This window comes from Mesoplodon densirostris, chromosome 5 (genome assembly GCF_025265405.1).
Source record: "Mesoplodon densirostris isolate mMesDen1 chromosome 5, mMesDen1 primary haplotype, whole genome shotgun sequence".
NCBI lineage: Eukaryota > Metazoa > Chordata > Mammalia > Artiodactyla > Ziphiidae > Mesoplodon > Mesoplodon densirostris.
Window position 1 is genome coordinate 147,982,337 of NC_082665.1, and position 24,138 is coordinate 148,006,474.

At 38.7% G+C, this 24,138-nt stretch overlaps 1 protein-coding gene across 2 annotated transcripts in view; it reads left to right on the top strand.

Annotated features, from left to right (window-relative positions):
- The window catches only part of PIK3CB (phosphatidylinositol-4,5-bisphosphate 3-kinase catalytic subunit beta), a 203,963-nt gene that overhangs the window by 24,403 nt on the left and 155,422 nt on the right, over positions 1 to 24,138 (top strand). For both annotated transcript variants that reach the window (XM_060099616.1, XM_060099617.1), the window contains exon 2: positions 22,224 to 22,328. The gene's annotated coding sequence lies outside the window, so the exon portion shown is untranslated. The remainder of the gene's footprint in view (positions 1 to 22,223; positions 22,329 to 24,138) is intronic.

A 24,138-nucleotide genomic window follows, 5' to 3' on the forward strand; every position in this document is an offset into this window, starting at 1 on the left:
CAGGTCTTTCCAAGGCAGATACTAAAACCAGACTCAACCTTTCTATTACTGTCTTGGAACCAGACGGTTCCAAGTTATTAGCCATGTGATCTTGGGCAAGTTATCTGTTCTCTCTGTGCCTCCATTTCCTCATTTGCAAAATGGGAAAATAACACCTCATCATATGTTAATAACACATACAGCTGTTGGTACAGCATCCATCCACATTGAGAAAGCTTTCTGCTTCCTCCACCCCCAGCTTTGCTCTTATTCAGCCTTTTATAGCTCAGGTGTACTCCTCTACAAAACCGTCTAGGTTGCACCAGGAGCCCCACTTCTGTATCCTGTACCTTGTCTTAGATTTCACCTCATTCCTTTGAAATTCCCATATCTAATTATTTACCCCTGTCTGAGGGTGGGGAACCATCTCTTGTAGTGTCTTGTATAATTTAGTTTCACCCTGCAACCATCACTAAAATACTTAGCACAGTGCCTGGCATATAGTAGGCACTTGATAATGTTTGACCTAAACTGAAGAAAGCCTTGGGCCTTAGGAACATTGAACATAGAGAAATGCTCATCTTTCCACCCTCTCCCCCACCGCCCAATTTTCATTCCCTGAGGCAACGGTTTTTCCTCCGTTTATATAAACAAATATATATATATATATATATATATATATATATATATATATATATACACACACACACACCCCCACATATTTATATATCTCCCCTCTTTTTTTTTTTTTTTTTTTGCAGTATGCGGGCCTCTTACTGCTGTGGCCTTTCCCGTCGCGGAGCACAGGCTCCGGACGTGCAGGCTCAGCGGCCATGGCTCACGGGCCCAGCCGCTCCGCGGCATGTGGGATCCTCCCGGACCGGGGCACGAACCCATGTCCCCTGCATCGGGAGGCGGACTCTCAGCCACTGCGCCACCAGGGAAGCCCTCCCCTCTTTAAAAGTAAAACAGTAGCATACTCCAAACATTGTTATGTACATTGTAGTCATCCCAAAAAGGAATGAAGTTCAATTCCGTGGGGACTTCACCCAAATGAAATTGTAAGCATTGTTAGGTTTTTGTGTAAGACTCTTGCTGGAGTGTGGATAGGTGTGATTGGTGAGGACCTACCAGTTACAGTGAGATCGTAACAGCATTTTTTTCTGCACAACAAAGAAGCTTCGTAAATAAAATTTTAACATTTTGAAAAAAAATGGTAGGCACCATTTAATTTTTTTTAAATTTTGAGATAATTGTAGATTCACATGTTGTTGTAAGAAATAATATGGAAGAATCCTGGTTACCGTTTACTCATATTTCCCCAGTGGTAACATCTTGCATAACTATAGAAAAAATCAAAGCCAGGAGATTGACTTTGATACAATCCATCCACCTTATTCAAAACTCACCAGTTTTACATGTACTTATTTATGTGTGTATTTAGTTCTGTGCATTTGCATCACATGTATAGATTTGTGTGATCACCACCACAGTCAACATACAACAGTTATATCACAAGACTCTCCCATGCTACTTCCATCCTTCCCACCCTTTTTAACCTCTGGCAACCAATAATCTGTTCTCCATCTCTATGATTTTGTCATTTTTAAGAATGCTACGTAAGGAATTCCCTGGCGGTCCAGTGGTTAGGACCTGGCACTTTCACCTCCGGGGGCCCAGGTTTGATCTCCCTGTTTGTGGAACTAAGATCCTATAAGCTGAGTGGCGTGGCCAAAAAAAAAAAAAGAATACTATGTAAATTCTCTAGTATGTGACCTTTGAGATCGGCTTTTTTTCATTCAGCATAATGCCCTGAAGATCCATCCAAGTTATTGCGTGTTATCAGTAGACATTCTCTTACATAGCCATATTATAGTTATCAAATTTAGGAAATATAGCATTGATAAAATATTATTATCTACAATCCATTTTCCAGTTATACCAGTTGTATTAATTATACTCTTTACACTATTGCCACCATTGCCCAGTCCAGTATCACATTATGAGTATGATTTTCAGGTCTCTGTAATTTTCTTTAACATGGAACAATTCCTTTTTTTTTGTCTCTAATAACTTTGATATATTTGGAAAATACAGGTCAGTTTATGTTGTAGAATGTCCCTGTTTTCGGTTTGTTGTTCTTCATGGTTAGATCCAGATTATTCATTTTTGTCAGGAGAACCATGGAAATGATATTGTATATCCCTCAGCATATGCATGATGGCAGTTCATTCCATTGTTGGTCATTTTAACTTTGATTACTCGATTAAAGTGATGTCAGCCTGATTTCTCCATTTAAAGTTATTAATTTTTGCTTTTGTCATTGATAAGTATTTTCGTGGGAGGACACTGAGTCCAAGTAAAGACCCTGTTTCTCATCAAACTTTCACCAGTGTTAACATCCCTTGAGGTTTTTTTTTTGTACCTGAATTATTATTATCATGGTTGCAAAACGGTGATAAACTTTTAAAGGCCAGCAAAAAGACAAAGCTGACTTCTACTTCAGCATCCAGTTGACAAAGTAGAAAAAACAATTCTTTCTTATATATATGTTAATATAAAAGCAAGCCTAAAAAGGCAAGGGGTAAATTGTATAGAAAAGGATAATAAATTTAGACCCTCCCCAAGAGGATAATTTTTTTTTTTGCGGTACGCGGGCCTCTCACTGTTGTGGCCTCTCCTGTTGCGGAGCACAGGCTCCGGACGCACAGGCTCAGTGGCCATGGCTCACGGGCCCAGCTGCTCTGCAGCATGTGGGATCTTCCCGGACTGGGGCACGAACTCGTGTCCCCTGCATCAGCAGGCGGATTCTCAACCACTGCATCACCAGGGAAGCCCGAGTATAATTTTTAAGAGAAAAATGTTACAGTAAGGGGTAATTCTTTTATTTTTAAATTTTATTTATTTATTTTTGGCTGTGTTGGGTCTTCGTTTCTGCATGCAGGCTTTCTCTAGTTGTGGCAGGTGGGGGCTACTCTTTGTTGCAGTGCATGGGCTTCCCATTGTGGTGGCTTTTCTTGTTGCAGAGCATGGGCTCTAGGCGCGTGGGCTTCAGTAGTTGTAGCACGCGGGCTTCGGTAGTTGTGGCTCGTGGGCTCTAGAGCGCAGGCTCAGTAGTTGTGGCGCACAGGCTTACCTGCTCCATGGCATGTGGGATCTTCCTGGACCAGGGCTCGAACCTGTGTCCCCTGCATTGCCAGGCAGATTCTTAACCACTGCGCCACCAGGGAAGCCCAAGGGGTAATTCTTGAGAAGTTAAGATTGGATCGTGAATTATGGAATGATAAAGGCATTTTTGAGAATCTGAAGGCAGAGGTAGTTTAAAAAATTTTTTTTAGGACAATGTTAGGTTTACAGAAAAATTACAAAGATTGTCCAGAGTTCCCATATACTCTGCATCCAGTTTCTCCTATTATCAACATTACTGTGGTACATTTGTTACATTTAACAAAGCAGTGTTGATAAATTGTTACTAACTGAAGTCCATATTTTATTTAGATTTCTTTGGTTTTTACCTAATGTCTTTTTTCTGTTTTCGCATTTTGTCCAGGATACCTCATTGCATTGAGTTGCTGTATTTCCTTAAAGTTCCTCTTAGCTGACAGTTTCTCAGCCGTTCTTTATTTTTGAAGACCTTGACAGTTCTGAGGAATACTGATCAGGTGTTTTTGCACAGTATCCTTTAATTGGATCTCTCTTGATGATTTTTAAAAAATTATTAGACTGTACTTATGACTTTCTGGGAGGAAGACTACAGAGATAAAGTGCATTTTCATCACATACTATCAACATGACTTACATTGTTGATACTGAGGGTGATACTGAGGCTGATATGGTGTTTGTCAGGTTTCTCCATTGTAAAGTTATTGTTTTCTTCCCCTTTTCATCATATGCTCTTTGAATGAAAGGCACTATGTGCAGCCCACACTTAAGGAGAGGGGAGCTGTGCTCCATCTCTTTGAGGGGGGTGCGTATCTACATAAATTACTTGACATTCTTCTGCATGGGATATACATCTTCCCAACTCCCATTTATTTTTTTGTTTAGTCATTTATATTAGTGTGGACTTGTGGATTTTTATACTTTAGGTTATAATTCAATACTACTTAATTTTGTTGTTCAAAACGTTACAGCTTGGCCACTGGGAACTTTTTCAGTTGGCTTCTGTGTCCTTTTACGTTGTTGTTGTTGTTTTAGCACTTTCTTACTTTCTTGTACCACAAGATGTTCAGGGCTTATCTTGTTTATTTCCTTCTTCACTCCTAGGATCAGTCATTTCTCCAAGGGGCCCTGGTTCCTTTCATTGGAGGATGGTCTTTAGAAACTAAGGTCTGAGCACTGTGCGCTTATTACTACTAGGGTATCGTTGCTTCTAGGCCTTCTTGGCTGACAGAGCAAGGAAATATGTGAATATCTGAACCTGTGAATATATAATTTCTATGGATATTTCTTTTATTTTGTTTATTAGTTTTTAATTTTTTAATTTTTAATTTTTTTGCCATGCTGCGTGGCATGCAGGGTCTTAGTTCCCCAATCAGGGATCAAACCCATGCCCCCTGCCGTGGAAGCATGGAATTTCTTAACCACTTGACCACCAGGGAAGTCCCTTGTTTTTAAAATTTTTAGTTATTTAAAATTTTAAATAAATATTTTTATTTTTAACCATCTCATTCCATGTTAAACTAAACATGAGTTTCTACTAATGTTTCCAACTCTAAATCATCCCAGCTTCTTGTTGCTTAACTGTCCCACTGCAATGGTAAGTAACCGGGCTTTTGGTTTTCTTAACAGTGTCTTTCACGGAACAGAAGTTTTTTTTTTGTTTTTTTTGTTTTTTTTTTTGCGGTACGCGGGCCTCTCACTGTTTTGGCCTTTTCCCGTTGCGGAGCACAGGCTCCAGACGTGCAGGCCCAGCGGCCACGGCTCACGAGCCCAGCCGCTCCGCGGCATGCAGGATCCTCCCGAACCGGGGCACGAACCCGCGCCCCCTGCATCGGCAGGCGGACTTCCAACCACTGTACCACCAGGGAGGCCCGGAACAGAAGTTTTTAATTTTAATTAGTCCAACTTACCATTTTTCCCCCAACGGATTGTACTTTGTTTTTCTTTTTTTCCTTTTGAAAAATTTTTTGCCCATGCCATGCAGCACGTGGGATCCTAGTTCCCTGTCCCGGGATCGAACCCGTGCCCCCTGCATTGGAAGCGCGGAGTTCTAACCACTGTACCGCCAAGGAAGTCCCTGGATCCTGCTTTTGATGTTGGCTGGAAAACTCATAGTGAAACCCAAGGTCACGTAGATTTTCTCCTGGAAGTTTCATAGTTTTGCATTTTACATCAGAAATAGCTTTTTGAGCTTCTTTTAAGTGAGAGATTTTTACTAGTTGAATAAGTAATATATTTTGGCTTTTTTTTTCTCCCTTTAATTTTTTGGGTGGGATATAGATGTCAGTCTTAAGTTTCATGGTTAGAAATGGTGAAATGAAATTTTAGAACTTCTTTAGAGGTTAATAAAAAGTTCTAATAATTTCAGAATTGAAATCTCATATGTCATATGGAGAAAATAAATCCATCTTTTCCCAGCCATTACTCTGATTGAGGGTACAAGACATATACAGTAAAAGTCAACATTAAGGGACAACATATAGGGCCTTCCCTGGTGGCGCAGTGATTAGGAATCCTCCTGCCAATTCAGGGGACACGGGTTCGATCCCTGGTCCAGGAAGATCCCACATGCCGCGGAGCAACTAAGTCCGTGGCCACAACTACTGAGCCTGTGCTCTGGAGCCCGCGAGCCACAACTGCTGAGCCCACGCACCACAACTACTGAAGCCTGTGTGCCTAGAGCCCGGGCTCCACAAGAGAAGCCACCGCAATGAGAAGCCCACACACTGCAACGAAGAGTAGCACCCGCTTGCCACAAGTAGAGAAAGCCCGTGTGCAGCAATGAAGACCCAACACAGCCAAAAATAAATAAATAAATTTATTTAAAAAAAAAGAGAGACAACATACAGGGTAATGTTTAATTGTGTTTTAAAAAACCCTAAAATTCTGAGGAGACCAAGGTCAGTGTGAGCTAGACTAGTAAGGGAAGGCATCCTGGAAGCCACACTTGAATTTGGTCTTGAGGGACTTGGCAATAAAACTTTCTTAATTGAGGGGTGGGACAAAATGTAGATTGTAGGCAGTAAGGGAGCTAGTGGGGAAAGACAGATGGAGGTAACCTTGGCTGACGAGGAAAGGAGAAAAAGGATGGAAAGAAAGAAAGGAGACACATGTGAGGTGTGTGTTTTTGCATTCAGAGGTGAAAGATCCGATTGGTAGAGGGGATTGAAAATGCCCTTTCCTGTACTTGGCAGGAATCAGATGCCTCAAGTACAGGAATTAGATGCCTCAAGATGCTGGATTTTGTGGTTTTTTAAACATTTATTGTTTTTGAACAAGGAGTACACTCCTATGATTCAAAATTCAAAAGGAAACAAAGAGTGTACAGTGAAGTCTCCTTTCTGCCTGTCTCCCAGCTACCCAATTTGCATTCCTTGAAGCAACCAGTGATTACAAATGCATTTTTCCTAAGTGCTGTATAAGCAAATATATTTGTATTTATATATCTCCCTTCCTTTTTTTAAAGAAACAAAAACAGCATTCTCTAAACGTTGTTCTGCACATTGCTTCCTCCCCCACATTTAATGTACCTCTACTTAATGTAATGTGTCAACTCATTCATTCCTGGGGTGCCTCTTTCTGCTGAGCATGTATAGTTATCATGTGGCTGAATGAATGAAACAGTGATAGTCCTCTGAATGTTTCTTTTCAAGTCTGAAAATCACTGAAGATTTTATAAACAAACCACTGATGTGCTTATAATTGTGTGTTAACATATCTATCTCTTAGTCTATATAGAAACTGTTGCCCTGCTGATTGAATTAAGGAAATCCTGATTCTTTTTGTAAGGGGAAGAATCATTTGAAATGGGAAATGGGCTTCCTAATGTTGATTTTAATACTTGCTGAGTTTTCTTTTTTTTTTTTTTTTGTGGTACGCGGGCCTCTCGCTGTTGTGGCCTCTCCCGTTGCGGAGCACAGGCTCCGGATGCGCAGGTTCAGCAGCCATAGCTCACGGGCCTAGCCACTCCACGGCATGTGGGATCCTCCCGGACTGGGGCACGAACCCATGTTCCCCTGCATCGCAGGTGGACTCTCAACCACTGCGCCACCAGGGAAGCCCCTCTTTTTTTTTTTTTTAAAGAACTGGCTCTGGGGGCTTCCCTGGTGGAACAGTGGTTGAGAGTCCGCCTGCTGGTGCAGGGGACATGGGTTCAAGCTCTGGTCAGGGAAGATCCCACATGCCGTAGAGTGGCTGGGCCCGTGCGCCACAGCTACTGAGCCTGCACTCTAGAGCCCGCGAGCCACAACTGTTGAAGCCCGCGCGCCTAGAGCCTGTGCTCCGCAACAAGAGAAGCCACTACAATAAGCCCACGCACCACAACAAAGAGTAGCCCCCGCTCGCCACAACTAGAGAAAGCCTGCACACAGCAACAAAGACCCAAGGCAGCCGAAAATAAATAAATAAATTTATTAAAAAAAAACTGGCTCTGGAGTCAAACCACCAAGCTTTTTTTTTTTAGTTTATTAAATTTATTTTTTTTGGGCTGCGTCGGGTCTTAGTTGCGGCACTCAGGATCTTTCGTTGTGGTGGGCAGGCTTCTCTCTAGTTGTGGCATGCAGGCTCCAGAGCGCGTGGGCTCTGTAGTTTGCGGCACACAGGCTCTCTAGTTGAGGCGCATGAGCTCAGTAACTGTGTGGCGCACGGGCTTAGTTGCCCCGCGGCTTGTGGGATCTTAGTTCCGTGACCAGGGATTGAACCCACATCACTTGCATTGTAAGACGTATTCTTTACCACTGGACTACCAGGGAAGTCCCCTTACTGAGTTTTCTAAAGGCTGGTGCTCAAAGTATGCTAGGAAAGAAATTGCAGAAATTAAGAATTCATAAGGAATTGTGTGTCATGCATTTAATGACCAGATTTTAGCTAATTTTATAGAGATGTTCTTAACAGTTGGTGAGAATATCAAATGAGAATAATAATCATTGTTCTATCCACTTAATTTAAAGGCCATATGAGGCTTTTCTTATTTTTTTGGGGGGGCGCGTCAGGTGGCAAGCGGGATCTTAGTTCCCCGACCAGGGATTGAACCCATGTGCCCTGCATTGGGAGCTCGGAGTCTTAACCACTGAACTGCCAGGGAAGTCCCTGAGGCTTTTTGAATAGGTCACATAAAAAATAAATAAAAATGAGAATATAGTGAAATTGTAGTGAACATAATGGATAGTAGTTTCTCTTCCCTTCAGAAAAAAAGCCTGTTTTTTTTTCTTTCTTTCTTTTTTTTTTTTTTTGGCCATGCCACGTGGCTTGCAGGATCTTTGTTCCCCGGCCAGCGATTGAACCCAGGCCATGGCAGTGAAAGTGCTGAGTCCTAACCACTGGACCACCAGGGAACTCCCGGAAAAGTCTGTTTTCTAAACTATGCCATTATTATTGTTCTGTGAACCTTGTTCTAAGAGTATGCCAAAGTGAGTGTCTGTGTGGTACCATATTTACAGGTTGTGGTGCCAGTGAAAAATATGTCGTGATTTTAACTACTAAAAGTTTAAGTAATCTGCTTTTATAAAACATAATAGGAACTGGGAAATTATTTTAATGACTATTTTCTAAAATATTCACATGGCCTTTTCTCTTTAAGAGGTCAAGTAATTTGTCTAGAAAATGTGGTAACAGTATTAACCTGTGTTGTAAGTGATTTAACAGTAATTGAATGCTTTGCTAATATGATGTGGAATACTAATGAGCTGACTCTGGTCAAAATTCAGACCTTTGGAATGTCAGATTTGTTATTCCAAGAGGTTGGGGCTTTTCTAAGCACGCAAGGTAGAGACTTCCTGAAAATTATGGCAGAGAGCCTCTGCATTTTAGAGCTTTATTTTACAGTTGAGAATGGAGACCTAGAGAAAGAGGCCACCACCTCTAGGGTGTTCAGGCTGCAGTGGCTTCCCTAGGCCCACAGGCTCCTTTAGCTCTGCATTGAATTTACCCTTCATGCTTGAGAATTGTTCCAGGAGCTTTTCTCATCGACTTGGTTAGTGTGACATCCCACCCTAACCCCATCCCAGGCCTTACTTTAAAAGGATTTCTTTTTCCCTGGCACAAGCACTTCTTCAGATACCCAGTTATTGAACAAACCTAGAGATGTTGGTTGAGCATTGAGGTACTGGGCTAGGTATAAGTGAGAGAGGCAAATATGTGTCCTATCTTCAATGATGTTATAATGTTGTTTAATTGGATTGGGAGGGTGATGTTCATTCATAGAAATGTAAGGAGGCATTGATTTGAAATCAAACAATGCAAATAAAGACAGGAAAATATGTTTTTCATATTCTAATTTGGTTGACAAAATTTTAAGAAATTCATAAGCTGAGAATACCTGTTTGATCATTAGTCATCCATCCCTGGCACTCTCCCTACCTTGACACCAACCCCCCCTCCCCAGTTTTTTTTAAAACAGTGGTTTAATTGTCTTGTTGCAGAGGTGATACTTTTATTTAGTTGGAAGGCTGGAGCAGGGGGTGTTTGTTTATAGTCTAAGATGCTTTTTAGGATGTTCTTTTCTTTTTCCCTCAGGGCTGAACTTTGTAAAGTTCTAATCTAATATGATTATGCCAGGTCTGAATGTATCCTTTATTCTACTTCTAGCATTGCTGTCAATTTATCATAAGATTTTTCTTTTACATATTTCTGTTAGCTGAAGATTTGGCCATGGAAAATCTGCTTCATTCACATATACCTTTATCTGTTAGAGTGTGTGAATATTTTCCTATATTTACCATTTATTCATGGAATGTTTACTGAGAAGATATATGCTCTATGCTGTATGAGGCACTGGGGATGCAAAGTTGAAGAAAGCTCATGGCTTGAAGGAGCTTTAAGAGAGACAGACAAATGAACAGATAATTCTAATACTGTGTGTTACGTGCAAATGATAGAGCCTCTTCACGGTATTGTGGGAGGCATAGAATGGAGCAGTGGTTCTCAAAGTGCAGTCTGGGGACCTCTGGAGGTCCCCTAGCTCTTTCTCAGAGATCTGCAAGGTCAAAACTATTTTCATAACTTAAGACATTATTTGCTTTTCTTTTGCCCTTATTTGTTAACGAATATACGATGGAGTTTGCCAGAGGCAATATAAATTGTGTTATCTCAATAGATTGGGTGCAAAGCAGAGATGAGAATCTAACTGTCTTCTATTAAGGCAGACGTTAAGGAGATTTGCAGAAGTGTAAAATTGTATCACTCTTCTCACTAAAGGTTTTCTTTGAAAAATATGGTTTTTAAAACTAAAATATGTTTAAAAATAAAATGTTTTTAAGTAAACATTTAATAGGTTTACTATTTTTTACATGAATAAAAATTTAAAATCTTTGGTTTTAATTTCAAATTCAGTAAATATTGATAGATATAACCTACATAGACAAGAGCTTTTGAGTCCTCAGTAATTTTTAAAGTGTGAAGGGAAGCTGAAACCAAAAAGTTTAAGAACCACTGGAATAGACATTTCTAAACTGGTCTTCAGGAGAGAGGTGGGCAAGGAGGTATTCCTGTGGGAAGTGATACCAGGGCTTAGTCACAGGTGTTTAAAAAACTGCCAGCTGTAATGTAAAGAGAGAGGGAGTTGCAGAAAATAGGTAGGAAGAGGTGGATCACAGAAGGCCTTGTATGCCAGTCTGAGAAGATTGTTTCTTCTCCCGTAGTCAGAAATAATAGTTTCTAAAATATGTTAATTTCTAACCTTACATATGAAGTGCTGTTGGAAGCTATTTTACTATATATGTATTTTTAAATATAAGAAGGTTAGAAGATTGTGTTTTTGATTTTATTTGCTAAATTGGCTGTCAGCATTTTGTATATCAAGGGTGTTCTTTGCTTACAATACTATTGAACATTGACAACAGATGAATAATCTCTGACTTCAAGTCCTTAAAGAAATTATTGTATTTCCTATAAAATGTGGGTTTCAGGTAACCATTTGTCAGTGATACCAAATTCTTGTAAACTGTTTTTAATATGTCAGGTATGGTTGTAAGTTAATACTGACAGACTTTCTTCTGAACCTAGAGATTAAGGTAATAAGAAAACTCAGAGCCTAATGTTCAAACAGAGGGCCAATGAGAAAATATATTAGAAAAGCATATATCAGATAAGGAATATATATAATAATATAAAGAACATTTACAACTCAATAATAAAAATTTAAATAATCCAACTTAAAAATGGGCAAATAAACTGGTTTGAATAAATGTTTTTCCAAGGAAGATATAAAAATGGCTAATAAGCACGTGAACAATTGTTCAACATTATCAGTCATTAGGGAAATGTAAATTGAAACCATAATGAGATGCGCTTCACATTACAAGTATGGCTATAATCAAAAGATGGGCAGTAACAAATGTTGCATGTGGATTTGGAATCCTCATACATTGCTAGTTGGATTGTAAAGTAGTGCATCTGTTTTGGTAAAGCAGTTTGTCAGTTCCTTAAAAAGTTAAACAGAATTACCATATGACACGGCAATTCCACTGCTAGGTTTATAGCCAAGAGAATTGAAACACAAGTTCATACAAAAACTTGTACATGAGTGTTCAAAGCAGCCTTATTCATAATAGCCAAAAAGTGGAAACAACCCAAATGTCCACAGCTAATGAATGGATAAGCAAAATGCATTTTATCCATACAATGGAATAGTATCCAGTCTTAAAAAGGAATGTAATTCTTACACATGCTGCAGTATGGATGTTCCTTGAAAACATTATGCTCAGTCAAAGAAGCCAGTCACAGAAGACTATGTATTGTATGATTCTATTTATATAAAATGTCCAGAATAGGCAATTCCATGGAGAAATATTTGAAACAATTTCAGACTTAATAGAAAAGTTTAAAAAATAATAGAGAGTTAAAGTTACATGGATTACAAGCTATCCTCAAGACTTTTTGTATTTTCCTGTGGAAGAAAAAAACATGTAAATAATAAATGAGAATTGCAAGTACTATTAAGTATTATGAAGGTAGTAAAGTGGTAGGGAATGAACCAGGTCACAATCTTAATTGTAGTGGTACACAGGAAACTTCTTAGAAGAGGTAACTTTTGAATTGAGACATGGATGTTAGAAGGTGGTAGATGACCTGGTGCAGAACATTTTAAACTGAAAGAATAGCAAGTACAAAAGCCCTAAGTTAGGAACAAAGTAAGTGTGAGAGGAACAAAAAGCAAATGACGAGAAAGAAGTTAGTGAGCAAGAATGGAAGATGAGGTCAGAGGTAGACAAGTACCAGATCATAAAAGGTCTTCATAGTGCATAGTTGCAACTCAGGTAGGGTTACAGTGGGAAGTTTTGTAAGGTTTTAAGCAAACAGTTGGGGTAATCTGATTTCTGCTCTGTGAGGTACATTGTAGTTACTCTGACACAGACAAACTGTAGAGCAGCTAGAGTGGAGGCAGAGAGACTGATTAGGAGGGTGTTGAAGCAGAACAGCCCAGAAATGCTGATAGTGGCTTAGACCAAAGGTCCCCAACCTTTTTGGCACCAGGGACCGGTTACAGGGAAGACAGTTTTTCCACAGAGGGTTGGGGAAGGGGGTGGTTTCAGGATGATTCAAGCACATTCCATTTATTGTGCACTTTATTTCTATTATCATTACATTGTAATATATAATGAAATAACTATACAGCTCACCATAATGCAGAATCAGTGGGGCCCTGAGCTTGTTTTCACTTGCCACTCACTGATAGGGTTTTGATATGAATCTGCAAGCAATTGATTTATTATGGTCTCGGTGCAGTCACACCTCTCTCTAATGACGATCTGTATTTGCAGCTGCTCCCCAGCACTAGCATCACTGCCTCAGCTCCACCTCAGATCATCAGGCATTAGATTCTCATAAGGCGCACGCAACCTAGATTCCTTGCACGCGCAGTTCACAGTAGGGTTCGCTCTCCTATGAGAATCTAATGCTGCTGCTGATCTGACAGGAGGCGGAGCTCATGCGGTAATGTGAGCGATGGGGAGCAGCTCTAAATACAGATGAAGCTTTGCTTGCTTGCCCGCCTGCCACTGTGCCGCCCGGTTCCTAACAGAGCATGGACTAGTACCGGTTCATGGCCTGGGGGTTGGGGACCCCTGGCTTAGACTGAGGCTATGTCAGGGACAGTGGGAGCGTTGGTTGAGTTTGATATGTTTTGGCTGGTAGAGCCAGTTTTTTTTTTTTTTGTCTGAGATGTTGTTTGAGGGGAAGCAGAACAGGAGGATATCAATAGTTTACACTGTTAAAATATTGGAAACAATCTAAATACCCATAAACAGTGGTATATCTACACAGTGAAGTACAGTACAGATGTAAAAAAAGAATCGGGAAGATCTCTATGAACTGATACAAAGTAATTTCCAGGATTGTTAAAGAAAAAAAGCAGAGTACAAAAGAATAACTATCTTTTATGTTAACTAGGTTAACTAGGATGTATTTAAAAGGCATCCTTAAAGTTTGCTTTTCTCCTTGTTTCCCAGCTTTTGCCAGTATTTGATAAAATTTGAAAACCCGTTTTGAATTGTAAACACCGGTCTGTTGCACAATTCTTAGGTATATTTGAATAGTTGATTATTCTGTTCTCTGCTTCCTTTTCCTCAAGCCACAAGGGACAGCACTTATTGGAGTGTCTGTATCAGTTAGTGTTTGAGACTCTGGGAGAAATGCTTGGTCCCTATAACAGTGTCTACCTTCTTAGAAAATGTTATATATACTTATTTCTTGTTATCATTCTATCTCATAGTTTCTTTAAAACAAAAAATGAACAAAAGTTCATAAAAATTTAGCACTCCAACAGCAGCTGTTTTTTCTCCTTTATTACCATTTTGGGGGGGGGAGGTCATGCCATGTGGCATGAAGGATCCTAGTTCCCCCACCAGGGATCAAACCTGTGCTCCCTGCAATGGAAGCATGGATTCTTAACCACTGGACTGCCGGGGAAGTCCCTTGATTAACTTTTAGTAGACATACTTAACTATTTATTTGTTTGTTTGTTTGTTTGTTTGTTTATGGTACGCGGGCCTCTCACCGTTGTGGCCTCTCCGGTTGCGGAGCACAGGCTCCGGACACACAGGCTCAGTGGCCACGGCTCACAGGCCTAGCCACTCCGCGGCATGTGGGATCTTCCCGGACCGGGGCACGAACCTGTGTCCCCTGCTTCAGCAGGCGGACTCTCAACCACTGTGCCACCAGGGAAGCCCTAGTAGACATACTTAACTTTTTACATAGTTTTATGTAACACTTCTAAAGTGATTGAGATGTTTTCTTAATATTTTCAGTGATTCTATATATATGAAAGCTTTACATCTAAGATACTGATATATTTCAGTAAGGAAAAGTGTTATTGGAGTTGCTGTTTTCTTCAAAACAGGGACTGAATGAAGTAAAATGCCTTTGGTTAAGTTAAGCAGAACGTTAAGTGGGATTTTAGCTACATGTGTAGTTTCTTTAGTTCATTCAGTGAACATTTTTGATTACCTGCCCTAATCAAAGGCATTTTGCAGGTACTTGGATTGTAAATATGAATATGACTCTCTACTTGCTCTGAGGGATCCACAGTCCTGCAGGGGAGATAAGCAAACTAATATTTGTAATGCACTGTAATAAATGAGTTACATACAAGTCACAGCAAGATCCCATGGGAGTAAGCCATGGGAGATCAGAAAGGGCTCTAGAGAAAATGCCGCCTGAACTGGTGTAGGTGCATAGGAGCTGGCCTGATGGACAGACAGCAGCATCTGCACAGAGGCTTGCACCCCACACTCTCTCATACTTAATCTTGTTGTTACCAGAATTTAGTCAAATAGTGTCTTGCATTTTAGGTAAATGAGAGATGGATGATATAATTCAGTATGGAGGACAATTCAGTATAGGGATTATCTCATTGTTTTAGTTTAAGGAGGAGATACTGTTGGTGGCAAACACTAGATGCCTCCCTTTTGTACATTCCCTTATTTATTAGACCATGATTTAGTTGTTAGGGTGAATTACTGGTGAGTAGAAAAGACTAACCCCTGGACTTACAGGTGAGAATGTGAGAATCCTTAGGTGAGGCTTTTGTTCAGAAGAGACATGAGGCTTTATATAACTAGGGGAAAGGAGGTTGACCCTGACTCTGAGAGAAGCAAAATGGAATTTTGGAGGAAACATACTTTCTCAAGGAAACTAGTATTAGAGATCTTGGGCTGATGACTTAGGCCAGATAGATGTGTTCACACTACAGACTTCATTGAGATGGATAATATTGTTGCCTCAATTACAGAGACAGTAAAAGAATAGTTTTTGTCATCATGTGTGTATGTTGATAGTATTTGGACCCTATTTTGGTTTATTAATTTACTAATCTAGGTATAATAGTAATAGATTCCCATGGGATTAAAAACCTTTTCAATATAAGAAAGTTAAACAGTAGAAACTCTCCCACCTCTAGCCCTCAGCCACCCTGTTCCTATTTACTGCATTCCTCCAACACTCCACTCTGTCCCGGAAACTATTTATTAGCCTCTTATGTATTCTTCTAGAGTTTCTGTACGTAAATAAAGGCAATAAAAGTACAGACACTTTTTACTATCCAAAAAACTCACCAACTCCAAAGGTAGCATATTGTACCTGTTGTTCTTCTTACCCTCCCCTTTGTACATTGCGTTTTTTACTTAACAGTGGAGATCTTTACCAAAGATCTTTCCATAGAGTATATAGTTTTGTTTTGTTTTTTAACTTGTATGATTTCCCTTTGGATAATTTATTTAACCAATTCCCTGTTGGTAGACATTTGGCTTGTTTCTGTTTTTTTATTATTGTAACAGTATTGCAGTGAACTACCTTGTACATATGGCATTTTGCCCATATGCAAGTATATAATTATGGAATAAATTCAGATGTGGTATTACTAATAAAAGACCATATATCTTTGTAATTTTGATAGATATTGCTAAATTGCCCTTATGTTTGGACCCTGACTCTCCCACCAATGAAAAGAGATAAATGTGTGTTTCTCTCCCCCTTCCCCAGCTTTACTGAGATTTAATTGACATATAACATCGTGTAAATTTAAGGTGTACAATGTAATGATTTGATACCAGTATATATTGCAAAATATTTACCACAATAAGGTTACATAATTCACATACTTACCATTATGTTGTTGTTATGCCAGATGACGTGTATTTCTTCACAGCCTTGCCAACAATGTACCATGGTAAACAGGTTGAAAATTGTGCAGTTTTAATTTACATTTTTCTAATGCGTGAGGTCGGGAGTCTGTCCATATTTTTAAGACTTCCCCCGCACCCCCCGTGTTCTGTGAACTTAACTATTTCATGGGGTTTTTGAAGCAGAAATTGTTATCCTTATTTATACTTTTTTTTTTTCTAATTCAAGTGTAACATATGTACAGCAGAGTGTATAAATCTTAAGGGTATAGTGAGGTGGATTTTTATAAGCCTCTGACACTTGTTCTGGATGTTTTTTGGTGATTTTTACCAAAAGATGTCAACAAAGATTTCAGACTACAGCCAGGATATATATTCTTTTTTCAAATGGTCCTTACATGGTTTGTGTACTAAAATATTAAAGGTTGTAGTTGTCTTATTAGGACATCAGGAAAAAGAATCAAGTTCACATGAGGCATTCCTGCTATGTGATAGTGACTGTAAGATGCATTTCTGTACCAAAGGTGTTAAAATGTGGAAAACACTTCATCTTAAAAATAATGAAATATGTTACGTAATGCCAGATTGATTTCCTTAGAGGTCATACTAACTTACACTGTCACCAGGAAGGTAAAATGTTTTGGTTATGCCACATAATCTCAAACAGTTGATACTATCAGATCTTTTTGTCAGTCTAACAAATGCGATATAGTGCTTCACTGTGCTTTTTTTCTTTTAACTTTTTTCAGTGAAGTATAACACATACAGTAAATGGCAAAAAATCATCAGTATATTGTATCATGATTTATCACAAAGTAAACAGATCCATGTAACCGTCACCAAGAAGTAGACCACTGCCAGGAGACCAGAAACTCTCCTTATGTGTACCACCTCCCACCCCACTCACTTCTGCTTGCTTCTTTCCCAAGGGTAGTCACTATTCTGACTGCTAACACCCTAGTATTAGTTTTGCCCATTTTTTGAATGTTATATACATGGAATCAAGCAGGTATCTCTCTCTGTTCTCCGCCATGTGAGGTTACAATGAGAAGAGGGTGGTCTGTAAACCAGAGAGAAGTCCCTCACAAAGAACCTGACCATGCTGGCACCCTGATCTCAGACTTCCAAGCTCCAGAACTGATGTTTGTTGTTTAAGTTGACCCTCCCCACCCACCCCGCAAAAAAAAGCAAAAAACCCCAATGTCTTCGTGAGATTTATCCATGTTATGTGTAGTTGTGAGTTGCTCCGTGTAGCTTAGTAAGATGAACAAAGGTATATTCTCATTCTTACAGCGTGTGAAAGAGTGGTTCCCATTATTTGTGTATGTTTGAGGCACACTTCTGGTTTTTATTTTTTTGAGGCGTTTGCAAATTATTTTTATTGCTGAAATATCTTTTTAAATTCAGATGCTCACATCTAAATAGATTAAAAAATAAATGTGGCTTTTGAATCCTTTTTCTGGATTATTTATATTGGTAATATGTAATAGATTACTGTGGTTCAAAGATTAAAAAGTATAAAAAAAGTAAACAGTCTCCCACCCTTTTCCCAGCTACCCAGTTCATGTCTACCTGAATTCCCTAATATTTCACTCTGCCCAGGAAACTAACATTACTAGTTTCTGTGTAATCTTCCAGTGCCTCTTATATTTAGAAGCAAATATGAAGATAGATTTTTATTTCTTTACATCTTTATCCCTTTGCCAAAGTCACATCACAGCAACTATCCTGTGCTTTTTTTTTTTTTTGCTTAACATCTTGCATATTTTTATGTATCAGACTGTATTTATAAAGCTCTAAGGTACTAAATTCATTTTCATTGCAATATAGTATTATATTGTGCCAATGTATTATAATTTATCCATTCTGTTTTGGGTTTATACTTTTTGGGTAGTCTGAGTAATGCTGCTGTGAACATTCTAGTAAATATCTTTTGGTGAAACGATTATACATTTCTTTTGGATTTATATCTAGGGTGGAATTCCTATGTCATAAGGAATGTAAATTTCCATTGCTCTTCATTTTCAACAAGACTGGGTATTATTAGTTTCTTTAATTTTTACCTATCCTGGTGGGTACACAGTGGTATCTTATTGTGCTTTTAATTTTTATTTTCCGGAGTACCAGTGAGATTGCTTTTATTCCCCCTATGTTTACTGGCTATATTGGTCTTTTCAGAAACTGTATTTTTTAAAAAGCCAGAATATATAATCTCCATTTGTAAACAAAAAGAAAGAAAAACAGACTAACAGACTCATACACTAGCAGTCTTTTTTTAAAAAATAAATTTATTTATTTTATTTTTATTTATTTTTGGCTGCGTTGGGTCTTTGTTGCTGTGCGCAGGCTTTCTCTAGTTACGGCAAGTGAGGGCTACTCTTCGTTGCAGTGTGTGGGCTTCTCATTGCGGTGGCTTCTCTTGTTGCGGAGCATGGGTTCTACGTATGTGGGCTTCAGTAGTTGTGGCTTGCAGGCTCTAGAGTGCAGGCTCAGTAGTTGTGATGCATGGGCTTAGTTGCTCCGCGGCATGTGGGATCTTCCTGGACCAGGGCTTGAGCCCGTGTCCCCTGCACTGGCAGGCGGATTCTTAACCACTGTGCCACCAGGGAAGCCCCCCCCCCCCTTTTTAAAACAACTATTTATTTATTATTTATTTAATTTTTGGCTTTGTTGGGTCTTCATTGCTGCACACAGGTTTTCTCTAGTTGTGGCAAGCGGGGGCTACTCTTTGTTGCGGTGCACGGGCTTCTCATTGCAGTGGCTTCTCTTGTTGTGGAGCAAGGCTCTAGGCGCGCGGGCTTCAGTAGTTGTGGCACGTGAGCTCAGTAGTCGTGGCTCGCGGGCTCTAGAGCACAGGCTCAGTAGTTGTGGTGCACGGGCTTAGCTGCTCTGCGGCATGTGGGATCTTCCTGGACCAGGGCTCGAACCTGTGTCCCCTGCATTGGCAGGTGGATTCTTAACACTGCACCACTAGGGAAGCCCTAGAAGAGTACTTTTGCTTGAACAGGGACCAGAGATAGAACCTGTGTAGGGGTTTTGGTTTCATCATGTGCTGTTCTCAGTGCTTGGATGAGCTTTTGAAATTCTCCCCCCACCCCTTTAAAGTTTAATGGATATTTGTCCAGAACTTTTTTCTTCTAATAAATGCTGCTTGCTTTCTTTTCACAGTGAAGTTGTGAGTGGATCTTCATGTGTAAGGTTGTTAATAGCATTGTTTTTACCTAAAGGATTATTAGGAACTTTAAGAATAAAGTTTATTGAATTCTGTGTTTGGAGAAATCAGAGTAATTTTGTTGACTGTCCAAGAAGACTAAGCAGTATACTTACATTCATTATTAACTTATATTGTGTCAAATTGGTTATTATTTTTTGCTTTCCTTTTCTCTTTTTGCTTTTAAATAGACATTTTTTTTTAGAGCAGTTTTAGTTTTACAGTACAATGGAACAGGTAGCACGTAGAGTTCCCATTTATCCCAGCCCCCCCACACCCAGCCTCCTCAGCTGTCAACATCCTGCACCAGCAAATTGGTTATTTTTGAGTTGACTAATTACCTTCTTTTGGGGGAAGTAAACAGTCTGATACATTTTGACATCATTCTAAAATTTGTTTTATAACATTCCTTTCACTTTAAAAGCATATTATTGACCTTATTTCAAAAGAAAAGAAGCCAAGACTAGAATTAAATTATTTGCTTCCTAGTCAAATTTTATTTTGAAGGTTCCAAATGAAAAAGATTTTCAACTTTAATAACAACAATCATGCTCTCCTTTGATTCCTGCCAATTTAATGAAACTTGAAGATTTTTCAGCCTTTTCTCCCTTTTTTTTTAAATGTAAAATGTTCTAACCAGATGGTTGAAATTTTTTATTAAAATTTCTGACTTGGAGTATTACTGACAAATGTAAACAATTCCAGACTTGGCATGTGGCACAAGTTCCAGTCCAATTTGGTTTTTTAAAATTAATTAATTAATTAATTTGTTTGGCTGCGTTGGTCTTAGTTGCAGCACGTGGGATGTTCCTTGTGGTGTGTGGGCTCTTTGTTGTGGTGAATGGGCAGCAGAGCATGCGGGCTCAGTAGTTGCAGTGTGCCGGCTTAGTTGCCCTGCGGCATGTGGGATCTTAGTTCCCTGACCAGGGATCGAACCCGTGTCCCCTGCATTGGAAAGGCGGATTCTTAACCACTGCACCACCAGGGAAGTCCCTCCAATCCAATCTGAGTGGGCTTGCCCAGAAATGAATTCAATGATAATGATTAGGACACTACTATCACAAAGGTCATAAAGTCCTGAAATGTTGTTTGTGAAGAATGGGACATAATGGCTGAGAGGAGAGAGCTATGAGTTCACTGATCCTTGGAAATCACTCATGAATTAGGGCTCAGATGAAAAGGCAAAGCCATAAAGTTTTATGAAGGCTATAGGATTTTCTCAGTGAGCCAGAAAACTGACTCAGAAAATGATTGATATTTTTGACTACATTAAAGTTAATGTCCATCTAAAAACACTGTAAGAAAGATGAAAAGATAAACCACAAACTTGGGAGGAAAATTGTAATATATGTAATAGAGAATTAGTGTCGTGAACAGGGCGACCTTAATGGATGTACAACCTGTGCAGTCACACAGGGCCCCACACGTATTTTAGTGCTAAGCTGTTACTGTCTTGAAATTAATTTTTGAATAAGTGGCCCTGCTTTTTTATTTTGTACTGGACACTGCAAATTATGTAGCCAGTCCTGGTCCTGAATATACAAAGCATATTATTTCATAAGAAAAAGACAATCCAATAAAATTGTCTAAAAACTGTGAACAAAGGAATGTAGAAAGAAACATGGATCATTAATAAACTTGTGAAAAGGTCTTCAACCTTATTAGATCTTCAACCTAATCAAGTACAAACAGATTACAGTGTGATACCATTTTATGTGTTCTGTATTGCTACAAATTAAGAAATCTGACTCTACCAGGTATTGGAGAAGATGTGTTAGCGATTCATATACTGCTGGAGAATTGGTAAGGTGATTCAGTTGAAGACATGTTGGCATTTTTGGTAAACTTGGGAATTTGGATGTCCTATGTATGACTCACCAATTTTCCACTTCTAGGTTTAAAGCCTAACCCTAAAGAAATTCTTCTGTAAGTGTACCTGGAGACTTGTATAGTAATGTTGATAAAAGCAAAAAACTAAACCATCCAAATGTTTGTCAACAGAGTAGATAACTACACTGTGGCATATTTATATAGTGAAATACCATATAGAGCAATGAAAATGTAACATGGATAAAGCTTAGAAAAACATTGAGTGAAAAAATTCAAGTCCCCGAAGACTTGGTATGCTGTGATAACTTAGCATACCAAGTTATCAAGCTGAAAAAGGGAGCAGGGGACACAGAACTAAACAAAATATTGTTTAAGGACATAATACATATGTGACAAAGTATGTTTTTATAAGTAGTGGAATAATAAATGTTTAGGATAAAGGTTGGGGGGAGAGGAGCATGTAGGTAATGTTACTGATGTTCTTATGTGGCGTGGCGATTTACAATTTACAGTGTTCATCTTAATGCTTGCTTACATTCGTCTTTCCATATATTTTGTGTGTGTCAAATATTACATTAAAGAAGAAAAGGGGAAAAATGAAACAAGCTACTCATGGTTAGCAGCTTATGATCCAGATGGAGGAATGGATTGGGAAATAGAAAGAAAACTAGCATATTACAGAAAAGAGTTTTCAAGAAAGAGGAGGTAATCTACATAAGAGAATTCAGATAGTTGCACAGGACGTCCACTTAACTCCCTTTCGGCTGTAAAGTTCTGTAACTTAAATATTGTGGTTCATGTGTTTTCTATATTTTCCCCATATTTAAAAATACAGTTATAAGCAATTATGTCATATAAGTAGTAAAATTATTTTTAATTTAGTCCATCTAGGTGTTAATATCTTTTATCTTCACCCTTTTTGGCAGCGTATCTTCTAATCTGAAAAAGTCTTCCATGAAAACTTCACTTTTAAAAAATAAGTAATGCCATCTGTTTGCCTAAAAGACTGAAATGGGGGCTGTCATTTCAAGGTAAGGATCCAATTTCGTATCTTTAATTACTTATATTATTTTTTCAGAAGTTAAGTATAGAAGGAAGATGTGAGTCTTGCTTAGATCCTAAATCTTTTAGTTATTCTGGGGTGGGGATGGGAAGGAAGTCCTAGGCCTTGTTTTAAGATAGTCAGGTACTTAGGATTATGTTTACCACAGATTAAACCCAACTTCATGAAGGAGAGAGGAGGGGTCAGTAGTGTTTAAAGCTTTTTAGAGAGGTTAATTGAAAACTGAGAGCCTTTTGGATTTGGCAGTTAGGAGGTCATTGCTGACCCCAGCAGAGGCCGTTTCAGGACAATGTTTGTGGCTGAAAATAAGTTAGCAGTAAAGAGTTAAGAGAAGGTGATAAAGTGAATGTTTTAGCTCTTAAGTGATTTATTAAACCAATATATGGTATGTACTTAGGATGCAGCAGTCATTTCCCCAAGCACTGGAGTTACAGTGTGACAGTATATATCTTTGTTTAAGCCTCTTGTAGATAAATTTAATGCCCAAATATTTTTTCTCCAACTTTATTTAGATATAATTGACATATAACATTGTGTAATTGCTGAACTATCTTATGCCATTTTTTACTCTTGTCTTCTGTATGATACATTACATGGTCTACCCTAGTTATACTGTTAACGAGGGCAGATATTCCCTGCCTGGGGAATGTTAACTTGTGTGTTAGACTGGGCTGATAGTCTAGCAGGCAAGTTAGGTGCTTAGCGGCACTTGTCACTGTGATAAGTGGTGCAAATGTGAAATAATGACTACCTGAATGAGTGGTGGGAGTGGAAGCTGGTTGTCTGTGAGTTCATTTGGCAGGATAGATTTCAAAGGCAGATTTGGCAGGGAGTATGGAAGAAAGAAATCATATATATGAATCCAAGATTTTGAGTGGCTAGAAGTATGATGGTACCATAACATAAGTAAGGAAACCACAAGGAAAGACTGGTTATTAGGGGCCAAGTAGATGGGACTATAACATATGAATTCTGTGAGACACATTTTGATTTTGGAGGTACAGGTAGAACTTTCAGAATATCTCCTTAAATGTGGAAATATGAGACTAAAATTTAGAAAAAAGACAATTTAGGGCCCAAACATACAGATTTTGGAGCAATTCACATAGAGTTTAAGCGGTGGAAGTAGATAACATTTGCACTATCCTAGCAGAGAGAAAAAGGTAAAGCACAGAACTTTAAATGTTGTTAAAAAGAATCAGTAAAGAAAAAATAAGAGGAAAGGTATGAAGGTATTGTGTCTTTCTTTGAAGCATAATAAAGAATTTCAAGGAGAGGTTCTTGAGAGGGATGAGATGTTTAGAAAGATTAAGGATTTTAATACCCTAGAAGGGCATTAAATTTAATTAAATTCAAGAACCCCTCTAGGGCATTAATACAACTTAATAATTATTAGGTTCATTATGTAATAAAATAAGATAATAATTATTAAGAGGTTCTTGATAACTGAGAGAACAGATTGAGTAGACCAGGATGAATTATAAGAGGTTAAATAAATGGTTTTACAAAATACAAAAAAGCATGAAGTATAAAATAGAATGTTTTTTAAGAAGTTTGTGCAGGAAATGAGACAGTGATCATTTTGAAGAGTTAGCCACATAGAAGATATTTTAGCATTAGCACTTGGTATATTTTAGGTGAAAGGGAATGATCCGTCAGAGTAGTTTAAATATGTAGAATAGTTTAAATATTGGAGTGATTAATTGCCCGAAGGAGGTAAGAAGGTTTGAGATCAAGGACCTGGGCAAAGGGCTTAACTCTTAGAAAAGAGTAGCCAT